The sequence below is a fragment of the Nanorana parkeri genome, unplaced genomic scaffold (genome assembly GCF_000935625.1).
Source record: "Nanorana parkeri isolate BGI_ZX_2015 unplaced genomic scaffold, ASM93562v1 scaffold456, whole genome shotgun sequence".
NCBI classification, from domain to species: Eukaryota; Metazoa; Chordata; class Amphibia; order Anura; family Dicroglossidae; genus Nanorana; species Nanorana parkeri.
Genome location: NW_017306724.1, coordinates 395,222 through 405,344, shown reverse-complemented (window position 1 = coordinate 405,344; position 10,123 = coordinate 395,222). Strand labels below are relative to the sequence as shown.

Below are 10,123 nucleotides of genomic sequence, written 5' to 3'. Positions count from 1 at the left end.
CATATATCTTAATAAATTGTATATATAATGAACATCAACCTTCTGAGCATGGAGGAACCCTGGAAATAAATGTCAGGTCTCGGAGGCTGCCTGCAAACAATTACTACTCTATATCTATCTGTACACAAGCCTGAAAAGTTGAAATATAAAAATAAATAAAAGAATAAGGAATGGGGAGGGCGGGGGGTGTCGCATGGCATGTTGGCCCCTTTCCAGCCACAGCGTCCTTGGTTGCTTAGTGCCAGGGTGGGGAGATGTCTATGGACCATACACATCTCCCCGCCCAGCTCTTAGCAACCTGTGACGCTCTGGCCGCCGTCCCAGCCAGCTCCTGGCATCCAGTGACATCACTGAACTCGGCAGGGCGTTCCCCCCACACTGGAATGTGCACCAACAGTACTAAGACCCCCCATGCTGCCTCAGGAGGCGGATAGTTAAGGGCCACCCCTGCTTACACTGGTAGTCTGTGGTTAGCTGAGAAGGGCCCTCATAGGTTGGTGGCCAGTAGGAGTAGGTCCACCTTGCATTGGTGGTCAGTGGCAAAAGGACCACATTACACTTGTGGTCAGTGGGAGAAGGGCCCCATTACACTGGTGGTCAGTGGGAAGTATGTTCCTTACATATGTGGTCAGTTGTAAGGATGCCCCCTTATGGATAGCTAAAAAGATAAGAGGTGTCAGTGATTAGTTAAGGGCACCCTTATACTGGTATTCTGTGAAATGCTCCTGTGCCGCCCCAACAGGAGCATAGAATATGAGATGCATAGCCTCAGTTAATATTAGCATTGTTTTAGATAGAGTTATTATAGTGTGTTTTTGCCTAACTATTTTCCCCATAGCAAATCCATGTCTTATCCTATGCTGCCATCTAGTGGCCTTTGTGATATCACACACGTCTTTTCTGTATTTCTGTTCCCCATGTGACGACATATTTCCAGTGTATGTAGCCCCACCCTTCTTCCTGTGTGCAGTACTTCCTGTGTCATGGCCACAGTTGAAAGCCACATGTAACAAGGACACACAGGTAATCTGCACAGTACGGAGGAAAGGCATCATTTTCTGACCGCACAATACTATAACCGTTCATCTGCTGTTCCTATCATCTGCTGTAACCTGATGTTAAAGAATAAACACCTCTTTTGAATGAATCGGTATTGAGGATTGTCCGCAGTGAGTATATCTGCTTATACAGGCCAGGCATAGAGGTCTCAGCAAGGGATATATTTCGCTATCACAACGATCGGAGTCAGAATAGCTCCTTTAAATCAGTGGTCAGCAGAGAAAGGCCCTCTTAGATTGGTGGCCAATGGGAGAAAGTCCACCTTGCATTGGTGGTCAGTGGGGTAATAGTCCCATTACACTGGTGGTCACAGGGAGAAGGTGTAATGAGGTAGGTAGAGCTGTAGTGGATGGTGTGGATCTCAGCTTCAAAGGACTATAGTGGTAGTTAGTGTGGAAGACTCAGGTGAGATTTAGTATGCAAGTGGTTTTATTAGGTTTAGGTCTGTATACAGTGAGATTGGGAGCAATATTAGGAGCTAGTGTTATTACTGATATTATACGGCAGTTCAAGGTATTAAGCTCTATGCAATGGCAGTTCACAGTAATCTCCTCTATGCAATGGCAATTCACAGTATATCCTCTATGCAATGGCAGTTCACAGTATATCCTCTATGCAATGGCAGTTCACAGTATATCCTTTATGCAATGGCAGTTCTTAGTAATATGCTCTATTGGTGTGAGATACTTGCGGTGAGTAGATCTGGGGTGCGATGCTGCCACCCTGTGGCCTTGATGGTGAAGTGTGGATCTTCCCTGTTCTGATGGCACAGGAGAGAGGATCTCTCTTGTCAGGAGGTTTAGACAGGGGTGGAGCCGTGGAGAGGCTGAGCCAGCCTTGGAGGAGGGGCTTTGTCCGGCCCAATAGAGTGGGGTGAGAAGGGCTCTATCTGGCCCAATATGGTGGGGAGAGACGGGCGCTGTCCGACCCAATAATGTGGGTGCGAGATGGGGCTCTATCCGGCCCAATAGCGGGTAATGTGTTGCCTGGTATTTGCCTGGTGTCAGGCTCCTAGCACGAACGCCAGGCAAATTATTCTGTTGCCCTAAATAGGAAGCAGGGGAGGAGTTCGGTGACGTCGCCGTTCGTGACGTCACTCGAGCTCCGACAGAGCCGCTCGTGGTGCCGGAAGCAGGCTACGAGGTAGGAACGCTACAGAAGGGCCCCATTACAATGTACATGAGCAATGTAAAATCACCATTTCTTGCTGGAAGCAATGCATGATGGGATATGTAGCCTTGTGAAACTGAGATCAGGGATCACTGAACAGTGTGGATGGATGAATCTCCTGCAGTGAGCTTTGTATGCTGACAATGGCTAGCACTGATTGGCTGCAAGCACCAGTTGGCCGAAGATTTTCCAACCGGCTTCTACGATCTTCTGACAGAGGAATGGTGGCCGGAAGGGTGTCAACAGGGGCACCCACTGTCCGAATTTCAGCTGGTTCATCAAGAACCGTCTTAAATTGGCAGTTGACAGACGACCTTCCCTTGGGTCATCGTGTATCGCGACCGCACTGGAATTCTCTCTTCCATCGTTTGACAGTCTCATATGATGGACAGTCCTCTCCATACACAGCTGACATCTCTTCATGGATTATTTGGGCAGATTTCCCTTGAAGGTGGAGGAACCTAATCACGGCTCGGTATTCAACTTTGTCCGGCATGACACCTACTCCATTTCTCTTGGCTCTAACTATAATTCACCACGGCCTACAAAAACAAAAATGGGCATGCCTATTACAAAGATATCCCCCTATAAACCTGCAAAATTTCAGATCCCTAGCACATCTAGATCACGGTGAGGGTAAGAACTTATTAGTGTTACGCCTATTATGGGGTTTTGGTGTGGAGCGCAACTGCGGAGGGGAGTGACAGGAGATGTGGAATTAGGCTTCTCAGGCGTGAGTCTCAGGCGTCACTCCCAGTCTTAAGGGGGAGTTTGAGACTCTTGCATCACAGCCAGTGAAATCAACAAAAAGTATTAGCAACGCTATTTCCTCATAGCATCCTAGTATATAATATTGGCAAAGTAAATGGTGCACTTGAGTACCCTGGTAATAGCCCAGAACAGGTCTGTTGGTAGGCAAACAAGTCTTCCCCGAGTTAAATATCACTTTGTACAGTCCAGCAGGGGAGCATGCATGTAGAATATTTGGCAGTCTCTATTGGGCTCCAACTGGAGCTATACTTGTGGTTTGTAGGAGTAGTGGTAGCTCCGCGTTCCACAGTGGAACGCGGAGCGGCCGTCACAGCAGCCAGCCCGCCCGAGGCGGCCCGGAGCGGAGCCGGATCATCACAATTGGCCTCCCCTCATACATTCTGCCCGGCTTCCTGATTGCCTAGGAAGCCGGCTCCATGCGAGCGGAAGCACCAGTATCGGTACTCGGTATCGGCAAGTACCGAAAACAAAATATCGGTACTAGTACTTGATACCGAAAAACCAGCATCAGTGCATCCGTAACCATCATATCTTCACCAATTCCTTAAGGAAAGGATAGAAGATGGAGAACCGCTCTCTATGAAGTCTAGTATGAGACTGTTGATGATTGGGGATAGACCTTAGCAGAGCCGTTCCATCTTGCCAGAAGCGCTGATGTCTCCATTGCTTCTTGTATCAGGCTTCTCCTTGACTTCTTTGTGTCTGGAGGTATTATCTTCCAATGGTTCCCCTTCACCTAATGAAAGGGAGAGATCCGCACATGAATTGTGTGCAGCAGACAAAGCTAAGGTGAGGAGGGAGAAACCGCGAGCTCGGAATCCAACTCAGCAGGTGATTCAGGGGGGAGGATGTCCTCAGGGAACTGTACTGTAGGAAAAAAGTTCTTTACACATATACATTGCAAGCCGCCTTCACCTACGTAACATCTCCAAAATACGCCCCTTCCTGACCAATGAAACCGCTAAATTACTCATCCACTCCCTTGTTATCGCTCGTCTTGACTACTTATCCCTCCCTTGCTGTTACTGTTGGCGCTATATAAATCCTGTATAATAATAATAAAATGGCAGGGAAAACGTGGTAGAAAGTGAAACTGACTGCCATGGGGCCCCAAGATAGAATAAGTATATGGGGGTCAAATGCTCCAACACTCCCAGGAGACCTCCTAAAAGACACGGCAGAAACCTCAGTAAAGTCAGCCTACTCACCACCAAAAATGAAGTCACCTGTGGTCTGGGAGTCCAGCTTGGCACTTAGCAGGGTGAGGCCAATGTGGTGAATATCTGATCTGGTATGACATGTGCAGGGCGGCTGACAATGTGTATCCAAATGTTGGGATCCAGCATAAGCACTGGGCCTAGAGATGGCTGCTGTGCTGGCTGTACAAATAAGGGGTCTGGAGCACTGGCAAAGCAGCCAATGCAGGGAATATCCAAATCTAGGGTTCCACTGTGAGCACTGAGCCAAGGGAGATGGCCGCTGTTGTCACTATCCAAAGAGAGGCTGACACTGGTCTGACACTGCCAGCAGCTTGCAGAAAGAGCTTGACGTCTTGATCAAACAGCTGGAGAGACACATCTTACCTTCTGCAGACTGGACCTGAGCTTGTGATGTACCAACAGGAGTGTGGCCACTAGATGAGGCTGTGCTTGTACCAGCAGGAGTGTGACCACTAGATGGTGCTGTGCCCGTACCAGCAGGAGTGTGGCCACTAGATGGTGCTGTGCCCGTACCAGCAGGAGTGTGACCACTAGATGGTGCTGTGCCTGTACCAGCAGGAGTGTGACCACTAGATGGTGCAATAGCCGTACCAGCAGGAGTGTGACCACTAGATGGTGCTGTGTCCGTACCAGCAGGAGTGTGACCACTAGGTGGTTCTGTACCTTTACCAGCAGGAGTGTGACCACTAGGTGGTGCTGTACCTTTAACAGCAGGAGTGTGACCACTCGGTGGTGCTGTGCTCTTTCTGCTTTGCTTATTGTCCAACCTCCTGGAGGGGGCAGCAATACCCATCAGTTGCATTTCCTTTTAATGGGTGGCCTATGGACAATTTTGGGGTATCATAGTTTCCCCCCATTTGACGGGCGGTCAGTTTTGAGGCATGTTTGGTATCTATATCCCCGACATAACTGTTATATTAATTATACATATTGTAGCTCAATACACTATATTTATCACATCTGTATGCAATATAATAAATATACAGACATATAATCGCTATCCTACACTCCACCACGTGTGTGTGACAGTAACCGGCGTTCCATGAACAATTCCTCCTCTGTGACCTCACTGGGTCTCCCTAGCGAGTTCATCATCAGGCTCCTCCCACCTATATACCAGAACGCCTCGCGCTCTCAGCGCTTGCCACCAAACTCCTCCCACCTTTCCCAACCGCCCCGCCCCCTTATTTACCAGCCCTGGTGGCGACCGTCCCTGCTCACAAAAGCGGACGGGGCGTGGCCGTCGCACGTGGGAGCCGTAACGTAGCTGTGTTGCCGCTGGGGCCTAGTCCTCCGTACGGCTCCGCCCCCCTCGTCGACCAATCACCAGATTGGAATCTCTCAGCTGACTGGCGTCGGGCTACGGCCAACAAGAGTAGAGCGTAACGCGCCGCCTTGACGTGGTGAGAAGGGGGCGGGAAGACGGACGCGCTCGCGAGGCACACACATACATACACACACACGGAGAGAGCGGGAAGGGAGCGCGCATTGGTCGTCCGGTGTTACGAGTGACCGACCAGAAGAGCGGGAGGGGTCGGTGAGCAGCGCGAGGAGGAGGAGAGACAGAGCGGGAGGAGCGGAGACAAGGCCGAGGCCCCGGGGCAGCCAGCAGGTGAGAGGAGAACAGCTAGGCCTCAGCTCTCCGTATGGTACCAATCGCTGCGTGCGAGGGGGGTCACGTGACCTCCCTCACAGGGCACAGCCTGGTAACTGAATATCGTACCAGTCCCTGCCCGGGGCGCGTCACGTGGCAGGACCTCAATACACCCCTCAGTGTGCTCCGCATGGTGACCACGTGACCCCCTCAACTGACAACACTGACCCCCTTACTTGACCGTATGCTTGGAACAATATGTGGGGGCCCTCTGCCCGACCAATCACAATTTATTACAGCCCTGTATAATATAATTCCTTGTTATGTGACCCCCCCTTATGTGATATCAATCTCTTATCTCATGTGAGCCACCTATACAGTGTCTCACTTCCATGTATAATAGCAATCACTACTCCATGGGGGTATTGGGGGTCACTATCCTGTGAGCTAGATTGATATCTGGGGGGAGGTCATATGGCGTAGTGATATTCAATCACTGTTATGTGACCCCCCCCCATGTTAAATTAATCACTGTCCTATGTTACCACACCATATAGTATAAATTACTGTATCATGTGACCCCCCCTATATAATGTTTACTGTCTTGTAACCTATATAATATCAATTACTGTCATGTGACACCCACCTTTCCCCCCGTTCTTCTGCCCAGACTGGGCCTCACTACACTCCATGTTGTACACGGAGTGTTCAGTGTGGGGGTTTTCTAGACAGGATTCAAGCTCCCAAAATTATGCCAATCATCGGGTGTGTTCTGCCTCCCCACATGCCTACATATTGACTGCTGCATTTCCCATTCCATCTCCCCTACTCGCTATCTTCCATATTGTATAAGGGGTCACAGGGCACACTGATACATGAAGAAAGTTCAGCACTCCATGTAAGATAGAAGAGGAAAGGGGTCTCAGGGCACACTGATACAGCATGAAGAAATGGCTCACATGGAGTGCTGGCCTTTCTTCATGCTGTATCAGTGCGCCCTCTGACCCCTTTTCTCTTACATGGTACATGGAGTGCTGGCATTTCTTCATGCTGTATCAGTGCGCCCTCTGACCCCTTTCCTCTTGCATGTTACATGGAGTGCTGGGCTTTCTTTGTGTTGTATCAGTGTGCCCTGTGATCCCCTTCCTCTTATATCTTACATGGAGTACTGGGCTAAGAGAAAAGGGGTCACATGGCACACTGATACAGCATGAAGAAAGCCCAGCACTCCATGTAAGATACAAGGGCAAAGGGGTCACAGGGCACACTGATGCAACATGAAGAAAGCCTATAAGAGGGAGGGGATAACAGGGAACACTGATACAGCATGAAGAAAACCCAGCATTCCATGTGAGATATAAGGGAAAGGTGGATCACAGGGCACACTGATACAGCATGAAGAAAGCCTATAAGAGGGAGGGGAAAGGGGATCACAGCACACACTGATAAACCACAAAGAAAGCCCAGCACTTTATGTAGGATATAAGGCAAAGGGGTCAGAGGGCACACTGTTACAACATGAAGAAAGCCCAGCACTCCATGTGGGACTGTCTGCCACATAGCTCATTACATCCTCATTGCTATGAACCTCTTGTGAGTATACCTCATTACTGTACCTCAGTGTCCCCATATAAGGCACCACCTGGGGCAGCCATCTTCGAGTACACCGGGCTTCCCTGTAGCAGTCATGCTGTTTTTATTGCATCACAGCACGGTGATAAGACTCGTCTTCCTAATCTGGCTACACCAGGCCAGTCTCGGCTCTCGCTGTGCTGGTTTCATCTTGCGTACTGTGCGTTCTCATGTTTAACACGGCTGTGTCTCACTACAGCAGTCACACCGCATGTACTGTGATGGGTCACATGACCACATGGACTGCTTACAGGACTGCTCACTGCATGGTACTCCTACTATAGCAGTCATTGCACAGTGGCAGGACTTGCACAGCAGTAACATTCCTTGATATCAGTTACTGGACATGACTGCAGTTCATTGCACTGTGTGTACTTCCCATGATCCTCCTCCTTAAAGCCGAGCTCTTAGCAGATACAAACAACACACATTAATGGAGCTCTAATCATAAATACATTAAAGTGACACTAAACTCAGGAGTTAAATCTTACAAATACATTCAAGTACCTCAACTATTACCAACAATGTATCTTATTTGTGTATCAAATCTCTGAATTGGTGCTGACACTGTCCTTCCTTCTGGAGGGTGGCTACTTTTGTTCCCCATGGTCCGTGTGTGTGTTGTAAAGTAGTCACCACTCCAAGCTCGCTCCTGTGATGGGCTACAATCTCAGTACAAATTGGTAAACTAAACATGAGATTGTAGTCCATCCCGACAGCGAGCTTGGAGCGGTGACTACTTTACAACACACACACGGACCATGGGGAACAAAAGTAGCCACCCTCCAGAAGGAAGGACAGTGTCACTGACAGGACTTGCACTGTAATAACATTCCTTTAAAAAACATTTCTACCCCCCTGAACTGGTATAAACTGCTTGTCTGAGGCACTAAAGTGGGGGTCCAATCTACTTCCCATGATACCAGAAAATAGTTTTAACCAAAACCGTGCTAAGAAGCGCTTCTTATTGGTCAGCTGACTGAGTGCTTACAATTTGTAAACTAAATTCAAACTTCATAGCACAGGGCTGCGCCGGATGGCAGTATGAGGTACAGTTGATACACCAGTACCGGTGGAGGGTAAGGTCCAGTCGCCAAAAGGTAAATATAGCGGGGGAAGGGAAAGGGAGGCCAGATCTGAGCAGGTAATTCCATTTTCTCAAATTACTTGGAAAAGTGAACTTACCCTTTTATTGTGCATGTTAGAGAGCGCTGCTACCCGGCTACCACAATATGGCATACAGTGGAATAGGGGCTGCACGAACAATGTCCTATGCATGTGTTTAATCGCAAGGGGGTAGCTGGGTTGGTTATAATTTTTATTTATTTTTTACAGTTTTCACTAATTTTTTTTATCACTTAATTGTTTTTACTTATTAACTTTTTATTTTTTACTTGATCATTTAAATTTTATTTAACTTTTTTTCCACTTAGCGCCTGTGTGATAGCAGTAAAGCTAACAAGCCCCAATGTGATAGCGTATGGAGGTGACATCTATGTTAGAGCCCCACATGTCTCCCTTGTCCCTCCAGTACATGGGAATGAGCACAGCATTGTGCTGGATCTTGGTGCGGCCCGGCTTGTGACAGCTAAGACGGGATGCACTGAGTGTACAGCTCTCCTGTCTCAATCACTCAGAGCATATTGGAGAATGGGTGTTCTCCGGTCTGCTCCCCGCTCTCCATCCTGAAGTAATTTGGCTTGGTTCCGCGTCCCCCAGAAGAGCAGTGGACCCCAAAACAACTAAAGGAAAACCTCAAAAGTTAAGCACCAGCTGCCATTTCTCAGGAGCGTTAGTGACCTGGCTCCTGGGATTTGTCCAGTGTTACGCTTAGTGTTAGTTTACACCATAAGCAGTGCGTTCTGCTCCGATTCTGTCGAACGCACTGCCCCGCATTGCGGGCGGCTCTCTTTTGTGCCGGGCGTGATGGGCCACTGAAGTGAATGGCACCATAGCCACGCCCTCCGGCCGCAATGCGATCACCCACACGGGATCGCAGTGCACATTGTCCCTGCAGTGCGGTGTGTTTAAAATGCTTCAAGCACTATTTTGATCGCTCCGGACCGCAGTGCAGGCACAATGTGCCTTGCAATCCAATGCGGGTGATCGCATTGTGGCTGGAGGGCGTGGCTACGGTGCCATGCACTTCAATGGCCCACGATGCCCCCTCCAGCGTGGCAAAAAAGTGAGGTGGCAGTGTGTTCCTGCCAGAATCGGACCGAAATGCACTGCTTATGGTGTGAACTAACCCTAAGTGTACATCACTGTAGTGATAGACTACAATCTCACGGTTTAGGTTACTTATTTGTATGAAGATTGTAGTCAATCACGGGGGCGAACTTGGAGTGGTGACTACTTTACAACACACACAGGGACCACGGGGATCAAAAGTAGCCCCCCCCCTCCAGAAGGAAGGACAGTGTCAGCACCAATTTAGATGGTTTGAGGATCCTACAGCCGAATGATACACAAGTAAGATACATTTTTGTTCATAGTTGGGGGAATTGAATGCGTTTTAAGATCTAACTCCTGAGTTTAGTGTCACTTTAACATCCCTATATCTAAACTGGAGTTTACTTTAAAGGTTGTCACAATACATCAGGGCCCCCACCCCATAATAAATTGCTGCATTGTTGTAATTGTTAAAGAAGAAAACTTTTGTAAAATGGTAAATGTC

At 48.7% G+C, this 10,123-nt stretch overlaps 1 protein-coding gene across 1 annotated transcript in view; it reads left to right on the top strand.

The window, feature by feature from the left end:
* The first annotated feature begins 5,619 nt into the window (after positions 1-5,619).
* The window catches only part of PAIP2B (poly(A) binding protein interacting protein 2B), a 28,085-nt gene continuing 23,581 nt past the window's right edge, over positions 5,620-10,123 (top strand). Inside the window, exon 1 of the mRNA XM_018560460.1 lies at positions 5,620-5,832. The gene's annotated coding sequence lies outside the window, so the exon portion shown is untranslated. The remainder of the gene's footprint in view (positions 5,833-10,123) is intronic.